General features: G+C 42.0%; 1 protein-coding gene across 1 annotated transcript in view; it reads right to left on the minus strand.

Annotated features, from left to right (window-relative positions):
• Positions 1-3,379: 3,379 nt before the first annotated feature.
• Positions 3,380-20,254, minus strand: part of tshz1 (teashirt zinc finger homeobox 1) — a 309,670-nt gene continuing 292,795 nt past the window's right edge. Inside the window, exon 3 of the mRNA XM_043688640.1 lies at positions 3,380-3,398. The gene's annotated coding sequence lies outside the window, so the exon portion shown is untranslated. The remainder of the gene's footprint in view (positions 3,399-20,254) is intronic.

A 20,254-nucleotide genomic window follows, 5' to 3' on the forward strand; every position in this document is an offset into this window, starting at 1 on the left:
GGATGTTGCCAGGGTTGGAGGATTTGAGCTATAGGGAGAGGCTGAACAGGCTGGGGCTGTTTTCCCTGGAACGTTGGAGGCTGAGGGGTGACTTTATAGAGGTTTACAAAATTCTGAGGGGCATGGATAGGATAAATAGACAAAGTCTTTTCTCGGGGTCAGGGATTCCAGAACTAGAGGACATAGGTTTAGTGTGAGAGGGGAAAGATATAAAAGAGGTCTAAGGGGCAACATTTTCACACAGAGAGTGGTACGTATATGGAATGAGCTGCCAGAGGATGTTGTGGAGGCTGGTACAATTGCAACATTTAAGAGGCATTTGGATGGGTATATGAATAGGAAGGGTTTGGAGGGATATGGGCCGGGTGCTGGCAGGTGGGACTAGATTGGGTTGGGATATCTGGTTGGCATGGATGGGTTGGACCGAAGCGTCTGTTTCCATGCTGTACATCTCTATGACTCTATGACTCTAAAAACTTCCCAAGATTTCAGTCTCGGAATTATTTTGTTCCCTTATTGTGAAAGTGCATGATACCTTGATTGAAAAATTTGGGGAATTTAATTTAAAGAAATCCAAGAGTTAAAACAAACAATCCCTACAGTGCAGATAGAGGCCATCCAGCCCATTAAGTCTACACCGACCCTCCAAATAGCATCCCACCTCACAGTTACTATAGTTAACCCACCTAGCCTGCACACTATGGGCAATTTCACATGGCCAATCCATCTAACCTTTGCATCTTTGGAGTGTGGGAAGAAACCAGTGCAGTCACGGGGGGAATATACAAAATCCATGGAGGCAGTCACCCAAGGCTAGAATCAAACCTGGGTCCCTGACGTGGTGAGGCAGCAGTGCTAACCACTCTGCCATCCTGCGGAAACTAATTGAAGACGTTTAACAGATGAAATCAGGAAGAATTAACTTCCAAAATCAACACTTGCAATCAAAGCCTTGAAAGAATGTTCGGATTGCCCTAGCCTAATGCTTGAAAAATGTTGTTTTGTGACAGCTCTGAGCTGATTTGTTTCTCTCAAGGGCAGAGGTGAAAAATAAATCTTCAAATGCAAACCTAAACTATTGAAGAAAAGCTTTTGCACAGCTATTGGGAAAAGAAGTACTTGAAATCTAAGAAAAGTAATGGTGTAACTTGATGCTGAATTTCTAGCTTACCCAGTCGTATGCAGAAGTGACCTTTAAGTCTGCAAAACATCTGTATTTGTGCCGCAGAAAATGAATTTTGAACCTCATGTTGAAGAGAGAGCTGTGTAATATGCATTTTCACAGAAGGTTCTGAAATACTGTGGACATGTGTCCATGTATTTATGCATTTTTAAACTCTAATTTTGCCAAGATTCCTGAAATTGCTGTTGCTGCAACAACATAGCTACAAACACCTCCAGGCATTGATGTTCTGAAAGTAATGCAAAATAAGAATATTCATTTTCCTTAAGGGGAACATTGAGTCCTCCAGGTTGTTGGGAAGTCACAGCAATGACTCACTGATAGCTCTCTCATCTCTGAGGCCAAAGATTTTAGCTTATGTCCTGTGCTAGAAACTGTCATGAGTATCTGGGCTGCCCATCATTACAGTGTTGAGGGAGTGTTACACTGTCAGAGGTCCTGTATTTCAGATGAGATGATAAACTGTGCCCCCATCTGCTCTCTCAAGGAGATGTAAAAAAACTCCCACAGTACTATATTTAAAGAGGACCAATGGTTGCTTGATTTGATCATCAATTGTCCCTCAGTTGGTGACTCAAAACACAAATTATTTCAATACTCCGTCGTGGAAGTTTGCTATGTGCATATTGTCACCATATTTCTTATGACCCAACAATATACTTTAAAAATACTCATTAGATGTAAAGTGCTTTGGGGTATCTCAATATCCTGAATGATGTGACAAAAAGACATTTTTTTTCCCCTCTTTTATTCCAGGCAGTGTCTTCTGTATATCCTCCTGGCTCAAAGCTTACAAAGGTAACATTCCATGCCTTCAGGAACATGTTTACAACATTCATTGTCATAATTTACTGCTACAGGAACCTTTTGAGATGAATAGCAAAGATGCATTAAGAGGCAGCTAGATATTTGCATGAAAAGGAGGAGAATATGGTGATAATATAGGATAGAGTGTGATGGACAGAGGCTTGTATGGAGCATGAACACCACATGGACCAATCAACTTGTTCCTGAAAAATAAACTAAATGCAATTCTATGTTTTATACAGCACCTTTCAAAACTTTATGAAATTGACAACCAATTCAGTGTTAAGAAGCATATTCATTGTTATAATGTAAGAAAATGCAGCAGCCAATTTACTCACAGCAAGTTCCAACAAACATCGAAGTGGTGTATAAACACATAATCTCTTCTAGTGACACAGATTGAGGGATAGATATTGACTAGGTCACCCAGTTGTTTTTCCAGTTTGTTACCCATCAATAAGTAATTAATATGAAAGTCACTATGCCTTCCGTACTGACCTAGTCACAGAGTCATACACGGAAACAGACCCTTCGGTCCAACCAGTCCATGCTGAACATATTCCCAAACCAAACTAGTCCCACCTGCCTGCTCCTGGCCCATATCCTTCCAAATCTTTCCTATTCATATATTTATCTAAGTGTTTTTTAAATGTTGTAACCATACTCACCTCAACCACTTCCTCAGGAAGTTCATTCCAAACACAAACCACTCTCTGTGTAAACATTTTGCCCCTCATGTCTCTCCTCTCACATTAAAAATATGGCCCTTAGGGAAAAGACACCTACTATTAACTTAGCTTATACCCCTCATGATTTTATAAGCCTCTGTAAGGTCACCTCTCAACCTCCTACACTCTGTGAAAAAAAGTCCGAGCCTATCCAGACTTTCTTTATAACTTAAACCTTCCATATTTGACAACATCCTGGTAAATCTCTTCTGAACTCTCTCGAGCTTAGTATAATCCTTGCCATAGCAGGGTGACCAGAATTGGGCCTGGTACTTCAGAAGAGGCTCACCAATGTCCTGTCTGACCTCAATGTGATTTCCCAACTCCTATCCTCAAAGGACTGAGCAATGAGGGTAAGTGTGCTAATCACCTTTTTAATCACCCTGTCTATAGGTGAGGCAAATATCAAAGAGTTATATACCTGAACCTCTAGGTCCCTCTTGTCTACAACACTACCTTCCCTTATTCCACCAAGGCTAGCCTGCAAACTGGATGAAAGCAAATGTAAAGTGGTTCTTACTGGAAGAGAATTGTGAACTGAAAAGCATGTTGCTTCTTCTCCAAAAAATATGACATGCTTTGTACTCTTCATTTGTGAATTAAGTGGTACCATCCCCAATCAGTATTTGTGGCTTCTTAGATCTGTCAAGAATTTTCATTCGACAATATTGCTGAAAATTCTGAAAGACAAAAGATGAAAATCTAATGTTTAAAAAAAAATGAGGGAATGGCTGAGTTTTCACTCCAGGCAGCTGTGAATGAGAAAGAGAGAGCTGTCTTCAAAGGTTCTGCATGAATATCACCTCCTAACTGAACTCAACTCCCGGCCTGCATAATGGGTGTACATCAAACAGATGGCAGTAATTAAAGGAAGGATATTTATTCATAACATGCTTTATTTACACCCAAATAGAGCAGAACCAAGAGGTGATTCCTTTTTACCCACTATTATTTATACCTGAGACTGTCCTCCATTAAACAAATGTCAAAAGCAATTAAAGATGTTAAAAAAAATTCAAGAATGGTTCCACGCTGGAAAAATATAGAAAGCTGATTAATATCAGATGCAGCTCTTAGTTGTTGCTGTTGGTTTTGGAAGATTGTTCAATCCGAGTGGGTGATTTTTAATTCATTCTTATTTTATCTTGAGTGGGGAACAGATGAGGAAAGTCAGTTTCTGAGTCAGGAGGTTGTGGGTTTGAGACCCACTCCAGAAACATGTGCACAAAATCAAGGATGGTACTATGGGATTGCAGCACTGTTGGATGCACTATCTTTTAAATGAGACATTAAGCCCAATCTGTCCTCTCAAGTAGACATAAAAGGGCTCTTGACACTCTTCCAAAGAGTAGCAGGGAAGTTATCCCTGGTGTCCTTGGAAATATCTGATCATTATCAGATTGCTATTTGTGTGAACGTGATGTGTGTGCAATCTGACTTATGGTTCTTACATGAGAAGGGTGAACTTCAGTAGTCTGTAAAACATTTAGCAATATTGTGAAAAGGCACTGTACAAATACAAGTTTTTTAGTTAAGGATAATTTCTCCAGTTATCTTTTCATGTGCCAATCTCACATTGATGACAAGAAAGTACAAAATGATAAAAAAAAGATTCACCCCATCTCGACCTGGACCTTCCAGGCACCATGTGCAACTTAATTCAATCACGGGCTCATCTTTTACCTGTATAATTCACTGTGGGGAATCTTCGCATAAGACCATCTAGATCACAAAAGTGAAGAAGCTAAAAGTCTAGAATCTTCCTCTGTACTTACATATCAGCTATTCAAACTTTAAGAATTTGTATTTAAATAGAACATTTAATGTAGTTTACAAAGAAGTCATTTTAGAGTAGTATTATTGGTCAGGAGGTTAGGCCACAGTCTCAATGAAAGTCAAGGGGGTTATCAGGGGCCAACACTGTGATAGGAAAGTGGGAGAACTCGATTCTGTAGATTGAAGGCAGCATGCAGGGATGCAGGGGGACTATAATTGTGAAGGAGGAAAACTCAACGTATAAGGAATCGGGACAGTAGTGCATTTGAGTGCATGAGATACTGTGGATGGAGGTACGGTTATCAGTGGTTACCACCAGCATGGCTTTGATGGTGGGTCAATGCAGATCACTGTTAGTGTGACTAAATTATAGAGCCAGGGCTGTGGGGGTAATGTTGAAAATGAAGAAGAAAATTAATAAAAAGGTGTACAAGAATGTGTGGAAGCTTAGTACTGACAGGCTCAACAGAAATGGCAGGACGAAAGGAGCTTTGGGGAGCAGAGTGGCGATTATTTCCAAGCTGAGTCTGTGACTCGTTCTTCCACATGTGACCTGCATTGCCTTCCATAGTCAAATGAATTGTAAATACACACTGGAAATGGAAAATGACCGCGACCATAGTCAGTGTCATTTTTAACCTGTCTGAGCACATGGGTTCTACTTATAAGTGACCTGACACCTTTCAAGGGGAAAATGCATTCATCAGGCACTTTCACAGTATTAGGATGAAGTCATCTGTAATCGTAGCATCTTGCATGCAAAATAAATGCAGCATCCAACTGTGTGGAGTTGAAGCTGTCCACAAGCATTTTCACCACGTCACTGTTCATTGCAGATTGAAGATAGTCACCTCTGTAAAGCAGAAAATCACACATGGCCATAAAAGTGGTACCTGTGGGCCACAAAACACAAAGATAATGCAAGATGATCTGCACAGGGACATAGAACTGATTCCCTCTTATCTTGAACCGGAAGTATTTGCCATTGTGCTTTTACATGCAATGTGACCTTTCTTGAGTGATATGGGGATGGGAAGACAAGGTCTCAGCATTCATACAGCACTTAGAATCTACTACCACAGCATGACCTATGCCACATTCATTGAAATAAATTCAAATGTCAAAGTTCCACGCAAAGGCACTCCGTGGCCCTCTTTACTGCTTGGCTGATGAATAATTATTTGAGGGTGGTGCATAGAAACATTAAAAATAGGAGCAGGAGAAGGCTATTCAACCCTTCGAGCCTTCTCTGCCATTCGATACGAACATGGCCGATCATCGAACTCAGTACCCTATTCCTACTGTCTAGCACTAAGAACGATATCTAACTCCTTTTTGAAGACGTTTAATATTGTGGTGACAACCATTTTCTGTGGCAAAGAATTCCATAAGCTCAGCAATCTATGGGTGAAGAACTTTCACGTCATCTCAAGTCTAGATGACCCATCCATTAGACAGTGACCAGTGAATCCCCTAGTTTTCTTACCAGCTGCACAGACCTCCGAAGCTTGTGTGAGGCAGCAACTTCTGGAATCAGAAGTCAATGCAGTGACCAGCTTGCAGTTGCCAATAGCTATGCATAAAATATCAGAGTGGCTGTGTGTGTGCACACAGTCTGCAGGCAACATTGACTGTGGCCCCTGGTTCTGGACTTCCCAGTCATTGGGAACATCCTTCCTGCACTCCCCCTGTCTAGTCCTGTTAGAATTGTACAGGGGTCTGCAAGATCGTCCCTCATTCTCCTAAATTCTAGTCAATATAGTCCTATCTGATTGAGTCTCTCTTCATATATCAATTCTGAGATCCCAGAAATCAGTTAGTTGCACTCCCTCTTTCGCCAAAAATCATTCCTCAGATAAAGACACCAAAACTGCACACAATTGCCCAGCTGTGGTGTCACCAACACCCTGTACTAGTGCAGCATGCCCTTATCAGTGCAATTTATGCCAGATTGCACTTCTTCATCTCATTTCCCCATTATGAGGTCAGCAGGAAACAGGCTTTAGCAACTAGGTGTCTGTCCTCAGGTGCAGGGCAGTATATACTGTACCTATTGAGAGGGCCTTATCATAACAGATGACATCATCAATAGAAAGGGTTCCTTTCCATCAAAGTACAAGTCATGTGCGACCATTGATACCACCTCTGACAAGTCTCTGCCAGGTGGCATGGAAGGTGTCATGATGCTCTCTCCTTGAGAACTCTCATGTTCCTGATTTGTTTCAAGTGTTGAATGCCTTACGAGGATATCAGCTGGGAGACGAGGGTTACCAGAGCTTAAATATCTATTAGACTGAGGCTAATAGTAGATTCAATGCAATCCATTCTACACCAGGGAAATGGTGGAGCAGATGATAGATCTGCGGAAAGGGAGGTTATGACACTTGGATCAGTCGGGGGAGGGGCTGGGCCTGTAGACAGACCATGCTGCATAATTGTAATATGCTATGATCCGCACATCTGCAGCAAGCAATGAGGGATATGATGGAGGTTGAGGAGCTGGGAGAGTGGGAGCAGTCCTTGGAGGAGGAAGAGGAGATCATTGAACAGGAAGAATATCGCCTTCAGCATGATGGAGGGTTGCAGTGTTGAATGATACAATCCAGACAGGACTTCATTGACTCCTGGTTGAGGTAGATGTGAGCCTGCTTAAGTGATCATTCATTGCTTGTAAATCTGTTGGGGCTTGAAAAACAAGCAGCTGCTATCTATTCCCAGGGGCAAATGCAACTTCTGTTTATTTGTTCATTTTCGCTTTTACTGCAAAAATAGGAATAATTTGAAGTATTTGAAGACTTTCCTGAATGTAATGGTCTCCCATTGAACAATGAGAAATTGCTGGGCTACACTAGGCGCTGGGGTACCATACACAGGATTGCAAAGTGGGATAAAATTAAAGATGGGTAAGCTGTGTCTCTTGGCTCTTCAATAGCAACAGGCGTACACTTACATGTGCAATGAATTGATGACCATGTGTCCTGAGAAGTATTTGTTTGTGGTTGCCCTTCAGTTACATCCACAGAGAAGGACAACTCCAGACTGTCGGTATTTGACAGGATGTCTGGCTGGACTTTAAAACTGACTCCAGCACCGGGTCTGCAGGCTACCCCAGCTGAGGTGAGAACTTCCAGCTACAGTGTGGAAGAAAATGATGAATGGGGCACCGTAGTGGTGCACAAGAAATGAGGTGAGTTTGGGAGCACAGTATGAGAAAGCCTGTTAGGCCTTGCAGAAGCACTCCATGAAACTTGCCAAAATGAACATGAGCTAATTTCTGGTCAAATTTACACCAAGTCTTATTGACTGGAACAGCAAATACCCATATAGGTTAAATTCTCATCTACCCCTGTTGAGAAATTGCTGCAAATATTGAATCTTTAGCAGTTTATTTATGAAACGACATCACAATTTTCTATGCTAAAAAGCGTTAATGGAAATAATTGGAAATTTGTGACACAGAAATATACCCTCCAGCCCATCATGTATGTTCTGATCCACCCATTTGACCAAAATGCAATTTATTGCTTCTTGAACAAGAATTCTATAAAATGACTTTCCCATTGCCTCATTTTCAATCTTTAGAGAGAGTGTCCAGGAATAGAGATTATACCAACTTGGAGGACTAAGTTGTTTTCTTTATGAGATATGAATTTGAAACATGTGGCAGAATGGTGTTTCTTTGGCTAAATCCAAGTTGCATTAAATTTTGTTTGGATGAGTTTACACCATGAGGCCAAATGGGTTTTCTCACCGTATCTCAGTAAAATCGCCTTATTAACTCCCTACCACACCGTGGCATCTCTCATCTATGGTTCTAGCCTATCTTAGGGCATCTCATTCCCAGAACCACTTGCCTTTCATTGACTATCCCCAAAAGACTGCCATCACTTACACCCACGCCATATTTGACAGACCATTGTGCACCCAGATTTGCATTGGCAATCTGGTGTGGCCCTTCACTGGAAATGTCATGGCACAGCTGCTACAAACTCACGCCATTCATGGGACATAGCTGGTATGGCTGATACTCCCTCACACATACCCCCCACTCTCTTATCCTAGTCATTGTTTAATCACTAGGCCCCACAGCTTACCTGTCCATAGCTACATCTCATCCAAACACCCTCTCACAGTCAGTGCTAATCTATCCCTAATGCTCACTGAAGAGCCACAATTTGTTCTTGTCCAGGAGTAGAGAGCTGCAATTTGTCATTGTCCAGGAGGGGAACAACCACTTAAAGGCAAACAATTCGACAAATCAAAACATGATCTTTTATTTGCAGACAGCAAAAGAGAAGACAAACAGATCCAACTAACTATGAAGTTCACACCAACAGTGCAAACCAGATTTTGGCATCACGGCCAATGACTAACAGCTCAACAGGAGGGAATCCCAATAGCTGAGATCATCTCACATCTTGCACTGAGATGAAAGTGATGGCTGACTGTTCAAGTATCCTTCAACCCATCTATTCCCATTTCTGCTGAAACGTTCAAGAGGGTTCAAAGTTTGGGAGAAGATTTGTAGCTCAGGTGCTCATTGTGGTTCTGTTCGCCGAGCTGGGAATTTGTGTGGCAGACGTTTCGTCCCCTGTCTAGGTGACATCCTCAGTGCTTGGGAGCCTCCTGTGAAGTGCTTCTGTGATGTTTCCTCCGGCATTTATAGTGATTTGTACCTGCCTCTTCCAGTTCTCAGTTGCAGCTGTCCGCTGCAGTGGCCGGTATATTGGGTCCAGGTCGATGTGCTTCTTCAGAGTTTCTTCAGCAAAAGATCAACAGTGAAATGATGCAAATGATTAGAAGATGTATGTTTTCCTCATTCTCCAGGATTTCCGTTATTTCCTACTGATGTTATAGCTGGAGTGGAAATCTTGAAGAAATTTCATTCACCTTTCCACCCACTTTGTTCCTAGCAGTCAGAAGTTTAAAAGGAAACAACAAAATTATCTGCTCAAATGCAAGATCACACGCAAAACCTTAACCTATCTTTCCAGCTCAGATGTTGTTGACCTGCTATGCATTCCCAGCAATTTCCTGTTCTAAGTGTTTGCAATGATTTTTAATTACAGGCAATCCCGGGTTGTGAATGGGTTCACTTCCTGAGTCTGTTCGCAGGTCAATTTGTACACAAATCGGAACACAATGCATGACAATATAAAGCAGCTGTTCATAACACAGAGAATGTTCATATGTCAGATACCTGTATTTGAAATTACACCCCTGTATGGGATTGTGTTTCTAAATATAAATTGGATGTTCATAAATCGGGGACCCCTTGTGTAACTAACAGAATGGTGGAAATGAAACCATGAGACACCCAGAAACACTCCTGAAAATCTAACACTATCTAATAAGTGGTACAATATGAGTTTGGCCATTTGTACAAATCTTCCTAACCAATACTAATAATGATAGTGTATTGCTTGCCTTTGTGAATCTGAGCAGGGAGTGCTACCCAATGAACCACGTCTGACACACTCAAGAGGAATGCACATAAAAAATGTCACACAACACAAACTTACATGTTTGTGTGGAACAGACATCTTCGCAAAAAGCTCTTTAGACCTGCAACACAACAGGATGTGTTTAAGTCTGATTAAATTACTCCAAAGGCATTTAAACTGACTGGACTCTGGTAGTTCATGAATAATGTGTTGTTTAAATGACCTGCTTAAGGTGAACAGAGAACAGATTTGAATCTGCTATGATGAAAAATGAGATCATTAACTTGTCTCTTAAGTGTGCTGTATGTGTGGGGGTTGCAAGGCCACCAACTTTATTGTTGCTTTCTTAACCATCAAACATCAACACACAAAACAAATTGAGAGGAGACGCAGGGTGGAATCCTCCGGAGGAAGTGAAAAGAATGGCGGGTGGAGAAAATTATTTGGCCAAGAATCCAAAAAGCTAAATTCTGACTGAGAAATAAAGTTTAGCAATGAAGTTGGCTGATTTTAGAAGGCGCGTGGGCCTTCCTGGCTGCTGGTGTCAGGAAATGTATTTGCATCATGTTAAAAGCACAACTCCACTAAATTATATTCAAATTAATTTCTACCATTGAGAACTCCGTGCCTGCAGAAACCTGATTGCATATAAGAGATTTGTACCTGGTGAATTTGGCTTTGTCCAGGTCTACAGAGTAAATACTTGGTTGTTTGCCCTTACAAGGGCATTAAGTCAAGGTTAATCATAGAGTTGCAGTCTCCAGTGTGTCTCCAAATGAAGTTCAGAAAAGTCAGGATAACTGGCCAGGTAAAAAGTTGACATGGTGGCATTTTTTGGTCCTATAAATTATTTTCTAATCAACCAACTCGGAGATGATATTACACACCTGCAGACTTCCTAGTTCAAAGGAGGGAAGGTACCACTGAACCCCAAGAACCCTGTCCTATCCTGGTTAGTTTGAGGTGATGGCAGGGAACGGATGTGTCAGAGAGAGTTGGGTGTCCAGCCATGGTCATTGCTTTGCATATTTATGTCCAGTCATCTGTCTGCAAGACAAAGGATAGATTAACAGTCAAAGGGTAGAACTGGATCTAGTGGGATGTGATTTACTGGAGCAGTGGTGTGAATTGTGCAGTCTGTTGAGGTGGGGATGGGAGGGGGGTGTGGAGGGAGGAAGAGAGTTGCATTACAAAATTGAGAGTGCTACAGAATTCAATGGCAACATATTCTGACAAGAGCTCATGATGTGTGCAGTACGTTATTCAATAGAGGAAGAAAATATGCATTTAAGGGGAAACTAGTTACAGTCTGTTGGGGAAAAATAAATAGAAGCTCAGATGCATAAGTTGGGGATAGCTAACCAAGATAGAGTACCGACTGGTAAGCAGGAAACAAAGCGTAAGAATAAATGGGTCTTTTTCTGAGTGGCAGGCAGTGACTAGTGGGTAAAAACAATGACTGCAGATGCTGGAAACCAGATTCTGGATTAGTGGTGCTGGAAGAGCACAGCAGTTCAGGCAGCATCCGAGGAGCTTTGAAATCCACATTTCAGGCAAAAGCCCTTCATCAGGAATAAAAGGGATCAGTACTTGGACTGTAGCTATTCACAACATATATTAATGATTTAAATGAGAGAACTAAATGTAATATCACCAAGAAGGAACAAAATATCTACAGGTAATCTCCAAGTTTTCAGATGACAAAAAGAGTGGGAGGGTGAGTTGTGTGGCAGATACAGAGATGTTTCAGTACTTGGACAAGTTGAGTAAATGGACAAATGCATGGAAATTCAGAACAATGTGGATAAATATGAGGTTATCCACTTTGATAGCAAAATACATGCAGGTGCATTGAGCGGTGAAGAAGACAAATGGTATGTTGTCCGGCATAGTGCAATTGACTACAACTGGAATATTGTGTGCAATTTTGTTCTCCTTATCTGAGGAAGGATGTTCTGGCTATGGAGGGAATCCACTAAAGGTTTACCAGACTGATCCTGGGATGGCAGAACTGACACGTGAAGAGAGACCGGATCGATTCGAACTAATTTCACTCAGATTTAGCAGAAACCTATAAAACTCTAACAAGACTAGACAGGGTAAATGCAAGATGGATGTTCCCAATGAAGGAGTCCAGAACCAGAGCTTGTAGCCTAAGGATACAGGATAAGCATTTAGAGTTGAGTTAAGGGAAATTTCTTCACCTAGAAAGTGGTGAGACAGTAGAATTCTCCCCTACAGGAAGGGTTGAGGCCAAAACATTGAACTTTCTGAACAGGAGACAGTTCTTTGGGCTAAAGGGATCAAAGGGTATGAAGAGAAGCAGGAACAGGGCACTGAATTGGATGATCAGCCACAATCATATTGAACAGTGAAACAGGTTTGAAGGGCTGAATGGCCTATTCCCGTTCCTGTTTTCTATGTTTCTGTGTTGAGCTGAAATAGGGATGGGAGGAGGCTTGTCTGGTGCATAAACACCAGCATTGACTAGATGGGTCAAATGGCCTTCCATATTAAATCTATTGAATTGTGAGCAAATTAAAATTGATCATTTAAGGATCTGGTGCAGGCATAATGGGCAATGTAGCACTTCTGTGATTCTGTGAATTTATTTGTAAACAAACCAATGCAAATCTGTCTCATTTTAAAATTCACTACTCAATTATCTAGGCAATCACGTAATAGTCAGATAGAACACGGTAACATGGCTTAGTATATGAATCATGACAAATCTGCATCATGACCAGAAACTTATTTCACCTTGCAAATGAATTAGCCAAGTGACTTGAATTCATTGCTGTGTGTTATAGCTTGTTTTAAATACAGAAAAGAAAATTAAACAGCTGATTAAAGTGCCAGTTATATGCAATCTTCTGACTCTGCCTGGATTTTCCAGGTGGTCAATGGATTCCATAGTGCACTGGAGAACACAGCTGATATCCAGCAGTAAGCCAGCAGGGTGCACATTGAACAAAAGGTGCATTCAGTGAAAGACACCCAGCATGGGCATGCTGAGCTGCCCCTCTGCACTGGTGGCCTGGGGCTGCAAAACATTTTATATTTTTTACTTTTTCGTTACATTTTATATCATTTACAAATCTTTGGTGTTTGCCTCCATCTTGCCTTCATGATACCCACCTACATTGGCAGTGCCCACCCCTCCTGGATGTGCTGCCAGCCATCCCAAACCTTTACATGTTTCCACTGACTATCTCACTTGTAAAGTTTGTGAGTCATCCTTAATTGGTTGGGAACAACTGGAAACTGAGGATGGTGAAATGAATAGAATAGCGGTAGAGAGATTAAATTTGGGAACTGCAGAAATTAGAAATTGAGGAAACAGCAAACGAACAGAGAAAAGAGGAAAAACAGGAGGGAAAGGCAAAGTGAGGGTGAGAGAGAGAGACCTAAGTGAGCAGATAGGGAGTTGAAATTTGCTGGTGTCTTTTTGTATCAGTTATTTGGGTAGAAGGGGTCTCAAAATGGGCCTCACCTACATTTCCTTGCACTTCATCCCTGCAAGTCACACAGCTTATGTATCTTTGGCCACAGTGAACAACCCTGTCCAACTCATTGCCACTCTCCCCTGTGCCCACCATACCCCAGTATCTTATCATTGAACAATGTGGCACCATCACATTCAGGAAAGTTTTCAAATACTTCAAAGCATGCACTTTATTTAGCAACAGTAAAAACAAATAAAAAACAAACAGAAACACATTGTGTGCCTTTTGAGCACCAATAAATTTACAGTCAATGAATGATCATTGCACCCAGCTCTCATCTACTGGTACCGGGTATCAATTCAGGAGGTGATGATCCTGCTGCTCAATCTTTGGAAGGCATCATGCTTTTTGCATGCAATGATTCCTTTGATGGGTGATGAATGGCTGGGACAAATCATGACATTCAAGCAACACTAACAATCTTCTACTGACTCTTTGAGACATGACCGCTGCTTCATTCATCAGAATAAGGTCCAACGTCAAAGTGGCAGATAAAGGCATTCCATGGTCCTCCTTCTCGGAGTGCACCACATCTCACTGGATTGAGGAATATGTAATACTATCAACTGAGATCAATTCTTATACTGAGTGCCCAGATTACTGAAGGATCAATTCCGATTCTGGTATTTCCCAGACAGGTTACTGGAAGCCTGACTGATAGATCCAGCCACAAGCAGCAGTTATTGTTATTCTTGCTACAATGCAGTGAGGGTGCAGAGAAATTAAGGAGGATCAGATGCGACAGTGAGTCCACTTCCCTAGCACAGCAATGACCCCGATACCCTCCTTGACTTACATTTTGTAATCCCCAGGATTGACTTTGGCCCAATACCCTGAAAAAGGGCAGCTCCGACTGATGACTGACCAGATCCCTGACTGATCTCTGTTTTGCTCACTGGATGAACTACAGCAAATTCCCTGACATTTGCACTGGACCTGCATTTCTAACTCTGGCTCACTTCCTGGACTGTACTGAAACAGACTCCCAGACCACGTCTGCTCAAGTGTGTGACTTTGACTGACTATAGCAGGATTCCAGGACTGACATAAGCACCCCCTCCCCATGACTTGACTGATGCCTATTAGCCCAAGACTTTGAGATATGGCCCTTTGATTGAAATACATGTAGGTCCAGTGCAAACAGTCAGGGATCTCTGCTCCTCATGTTCCCAGCGCCACCACTCACTCAAACTTTGTGACTGCACCAAGGCTCACGGACCACAACTCCCACTATTACCACGTCTATGTGCACTCAACAGCTCTCACCCATCTCACTCTCTGCAAAACTTATCCTTCCTGTCCTCTCTGTGTTTTCTCATTCACTTACTTCACCACCTCCTGCAGCAACACCAACTGCTCTCCATCCATTTCCATCACATTCGATCTCCCCACCCCACCCTTATCTCAATGCACAAAAACTTGATCCACAACCAAGCCCAAGAGGGCCCAGACAGGTGGGCACATGGCAGATGTAAGAATTCTCACTTCTTCTGAGGAGAAAGTACATGTTTAGGCTGTAGAAGAAGCTGACCACTCATGGGGACAGGGAGAACTCTATATGCAACCAACCCAGAAAGCTTCATTGTGTTGTGCTGCTAACCCATTCTTAACCTGCACAAACGTTTATCCATCTTGCAGAACTAATACCCTATTGCACATTCAGTGAACCTCCAGCAGGAAGAGGTCTATGCTGGATACCACCTCCACCTCTGAGGAGGAAGCTACAGAATTCTCAGTGGATGCACTGACAAGGCTTTCTCCTGCACCATCCGTCAGCTCAGAGAATTTTACCTCAGTGGGTACTCTTTTCTAGAGTATACATGGGAGCACAGCAGTGATCAGCTCTCTGGCACGTTTCCACAGTTGATTGAAGGATAAATACTGCTGGTATCTGACACTGATGACTGTCAGGGAGAAGGGTACTATTCAGCACCAAGCAATAGAGGATCCCATGATCTCCACCCTTAGTGACCATCAAAATGTACCGATAGGCACAAGAACAGCAAGAAAGTTTGTCAGAGGCTCACAATGAGTTGGATCAAAGGATGGAGGAATCCATCAGTGTTATCAGTGCAATGCATTTGGATGTCTCATGGAGAGGTGATGATCACCATGAAAACTCAGATCAACACCCTGGTATCCAAACAAGATGCACTCCGTCACTCTATCCATTGGTGCTCAGTGTCAATGGAAGGGGGCACGGTGCAAGGGACGTCAACCTGACTCCAGTCTCAGGGACCTCAACCTGACTCCAGTCTCTTACAGAGACAAGGTCATGTCAACAGGTACCCATAGAGTGGAGGTCTCCCCCCACCTCCCCCCCTGCCAATGATGCTAGAATCCAAGCTGAGAAAGATAAGCCTGCATCTGGGCAGGATACTCTCAGCAGGCATGGGCCCTCTAGATACAAACACCCCCAGAGAGGATTGCTCATGTTTTCTAGGCAAACAGGCTGGGACCTTGATGACCATTGGAGGTTGCTCTTCCTGCTGAACTTGCTGACCCTGAGCTTGCTGACCCTGAGCTTGCTGACCAAGTTGGAAATGCTATTTTCTTTAGTTTGTGCTTCCATTTGAATCAAGGTCACAAGGTGAAGTGTGGGGCAAATGTGTGCACTGACAATCTGTGGAGGAGGTCAGAAAGATCACACAGTTTTACTGAAGGAACCCCTGGTTCCTCATATCCATCACTATGAAGCCTACAGATTGTGGATTGGAGCATTTCCAAGGGCACAATTGTTATGTTTCTATAAGCAGCACCACAGTAGCCAAACATATTTTGTGTTTTCAAGCTACATTAGGGAAGTAGAATTGTGCCAGTAAGACAACTGGATGGCAGTGCACCTTCTAAAAGAAAAAGCACTGTTGTCCACCACAACCTGTATCCTTTCATCCTAGTAGTTCAGTGGACAAATCTGGCAGCTCCAAAACTTTGTCTTCCATCATAGCTATAGATTGTGTTTCTCATATGAGGCTTTTAATTACATTTCTCTGATTTCATTTGCTCCCATGACATGGGAGGGTTGTGATCACTTGAGTCCATCATTCTTAATCTACATTTTTGGATACTGAATAATCTGCTGATGAAGTGCAAATTGAATTTAGATATGTCTCATTATTGAATCACTGTGGTCTTGACTATAGCAATTGCCCCCTTCTGAGGACTCAAAAATCAAAAGTTTCATTTCACCACCAAGGAGAAAAAAAGTAATTTATGTTGACCACATTTCATGCAGTGTCAGCCATTTTGTGCAGTTAATGTACTGTCAACATTCAATCCAACATGGTATGGTTCCAACTTTAAATCTTGTGAGTGAGATCCAGGCTCCACCTGAGAAACAGAATGGTTGACCACATTTTTCTTGATCCTTTTTATGTTGATCACCTTTCAGTCTCTCTGTTTCAGTTGACCACCTTCATATGACTGTTAATGACCCTTTAAACCTGAGCCCCTGACTTTGTGAATTCTAATGTCATTCTTGCCAAACACTCTCCCCTGTGTAGAGGCCAGAGTGATGGTGACTGTGGCTATTACCCCTCCCAGGCCTCCCACTTCCCTCCTGTGCTCTACGAAGCCCCACCCTTATATCTTGAAGAGCCCCTTTCACTAGAATCATCCCTTCAGTGATACTATCCAATGCCTGGACCTGAATTGCCTACTGTCCCTATAACTCTACATACTGTCTCCTGAAAATCCTCATATCTATTACTACCCAAACTCCCAGGACTGGCCCATCAGTGCAGTCCCTAACTACGAATGGCCCAGCCCAGGAATTAATGACTCCATAACTCTCTTACTGACCTCCCTGTAATCCCCAAATTGGGTGTGCTTGACTTGAAGGACTGAGTGAGGGTGACTGTATTCCCTGACTGACCAGAGTCTCCCCTTGGCCACAAAGGACTATGCACCTTTGACATTCAAGCAATCGCCATTTTGTTGAAGCCCCATATCGTGTGTTTACTAAATAAATCTCTGGCACATGTCACAGGGCTGATGTTGATGTAGTTCAGTGATGTACAGCTACTTGTCCAATCCCTGAACTGTTTAGTGATAAGCTGTCTGCCTCCCCCTCTGCACTGAAAAGACAATGCAAGCCCACAGAAGCTGGCAGCCTCCAAAGAAGTGCAAAGTGAGAGAGCGCTAAAAATGTAAGCTCAGACGCATAAGATGCGTTACATGCAGATATGTGTGTGTGTCTGTGTGTGTGCGTGTGTCTGTCTGTCTGTGTGCAGAGTGACCTGGCAAACACTTGCAAATTATGGATGTCTCTGAGCTCCAAACGTCAAGGGTTGACAGGTTGAAGTAGGGCAAGAGTTGGTCTGACAGCAAATGTGATGATTGTGGGGTGGTTGGTGGTTCACTAATGTCAGCTTGTGTGAATGAAGAGTTGAGGAGGATGGTGTCTAAAGCACATGCAGGGATGTTGAACAGAGGGAGCAGTCGGATGATGGCCAGGACAAGCATTCAGTGAGTATCCCCCTTGAATTTCATGTCAGAAAGGTGCACGAGCTAGTTTCTCGGGGAAGGAGAGGGGAACTGGAATTGGTGTAGGAAGATGGCGAAATTAAAAGCGAAGTATTAAGGATGCTGGAGATATGAAATGCAAACAGAAAGGACTCAGTAGGTCTGGCATCATCTGTGGAGTTGCATCAGATGATGATTCATACCGAACTTGAAACATTAGCTTGAAACATTAACTTTGTTTTTCTCTCCACAGACGGTCCAGCAGAACTGAATTTCTCCAGTGTTTTCTGTTTGTGTTTTAGAATCCAGTTGAGGATGGCTAATAATAAAACACAAAAGCATAGAATTGAGGCTGTATAGTGAGAAGCTGAAGTCTCCATTTAAAGCTTAAGGGGAAAATCTCAAAGCTTTCTCTCAGTCAAGATTCTGATGTACACAATTTCACTGTATTCTCCCAACTTTCTCGATATTGTCCATACCACAACACAGACGGAAAATTTCACATAAACATTAACTGTGGAATGTATACTTTTGCATTGCCACTATACAGAATCATGAATGAACACTGCTTTGACTGGAACTGTCCTAGGCGACACGTTATTTTTCCCTTTTCAACTCTTCCTCCTGCATTTCCAGAGTTCGTGGTTATCTGTGGATTAAACACATGCACAGTCAAGCACACTTAAATGTCCCACAGCATGTAAGATCTTAACAGTGAACCACTGCATCCCGTGATTGACAGCTCTGATCTCTGTTTTCGATGTGAATGAGCAGTGCAGTATAATGCACAGTTTTGTTACAAGGTATTATTAATATCTTGACACCTTGCAAGAAAGACTGATGAATATATTTCACTGAGCCCTGCACTCATTTTCCTCAAAATCATGGAATGCAGGCCCAATCGACCCAAACTCTACTCACACAAAAAGCCTATCATGTTCGAGTTGTGTCATCCTTAGCTGCGCACTCTCAGTGTCAGGTTTGTTCTTTATTCAGTAAAGAGACCAAAACTGCTCACAATACTGCACAATGTTCAAAATGAGCATTCGACAACGTCCTGCACAACTGAAATATGAAAACATTCTTCCTGTACTCCAATCCCCATGTAATAAATTCAGTACAATTGGGATGGGTATATGAATAGAAAGGGTTTGGAGGCATATGGGCCGGGTGCTGGCAGGTGGGACTAGATTGGGTTGGGACATCTGGTCGGCATGGATGGTTGGACTGAAGGGTCTGTTTCCATACTGTACATCTCTATGGCTCTTTGACTAAAATGATTTCAGATTTCCACAACCCTATTTCTTATAGCACTTAAAGAATACAATGAGAAAGCTAATGTAATATCATTTAGTAAACGTAGTATTTACTTCCACATTCAGAATACAGTCCTGTCATACATAATAAGCCTGATGATATTGACTGTACATCTCTATGGCTCTATGACTAAAATGATTTCAGATTTCCACAACCCTATTTCTTAAAGCACCTTAAAGAATACAATGAGAAAGCTAATGTAATATCATTTAGTAAACGTAGTATTTACTTCCACATTCAGAATACAGTCCTGTCATACATAATAAGCCTGATGATATTGAAAAGAAAAAATATTTTTCAGCAGCTTAAGTTATGACAGCTTTATCATTACTGATTGCATATGGATTAAATCTGAATTTACAGTTTAAAAAATGATTCATACATATGAAGAAAGTACCGTTAACTTCAGCAGATCTGAATGTGAGCTGCAATAGCTCCTACATTATAGGAGCACTTCAAAACTATGTGATTGGCTGGGAAGTTTTCAGATTATGTCAGGCATGATATAAATACGAAATGTAATTTTCTATCCACATTTTAAGTATGCATTTGTTTTTAACTCATAGTTGAATATGTTCCTGGTATTTAATGGTTTTCAAATGCAAAACACATGAGCAGACATTACCTTATGCTAAGAACTGCCTCAACTGAGACCCTGAAAATGGTCTACATCCCAGGGTACTGAAGGAGGTGGCTCGAGAAATTGTGGATGTGTTGGTGATTATTTTCCAGAGTTCAATAGATTCGGGATCAGTTCCTGCGGATTGGAGGGTGACTAATGTTGTACCGCTTTTTAAGAAAGGTGGGAGAGAGAAAGCAGGAAATTATAGACCAGTTAGTCTGACCTCAGTGGTGGGAAAGATGCTGGAGTCTATTATAAAGGATGAAATTACGACACATCTGGATAGTAGTAACAGGATAGGACAGAGTCAGCATGGATTTATGAAGGGGAAATCATACTTAACTAATCTTCTGGAATTTTTTGAGGATGTAACTCTGAAGATGGACGAGGGAGATCCAGTAAATGTA

This window comes from Chiloscyllium plagiosum, chromosome 4 (genome assembly GCF_004010195.1).
Source record: "Chiloscyllium plagiosum isolate BGI_BamShark_2017 chromosome 4, ASM401019v2, whole genome shotgun sequence".
Taxonomy (NCBI): Eukaryota; Metazoa; Chordata; class Chondrichthyes; order Orectolobiformes; family Hemiscylliidae; genus Chiloscyllium; species Chiloscyllium plagiosum.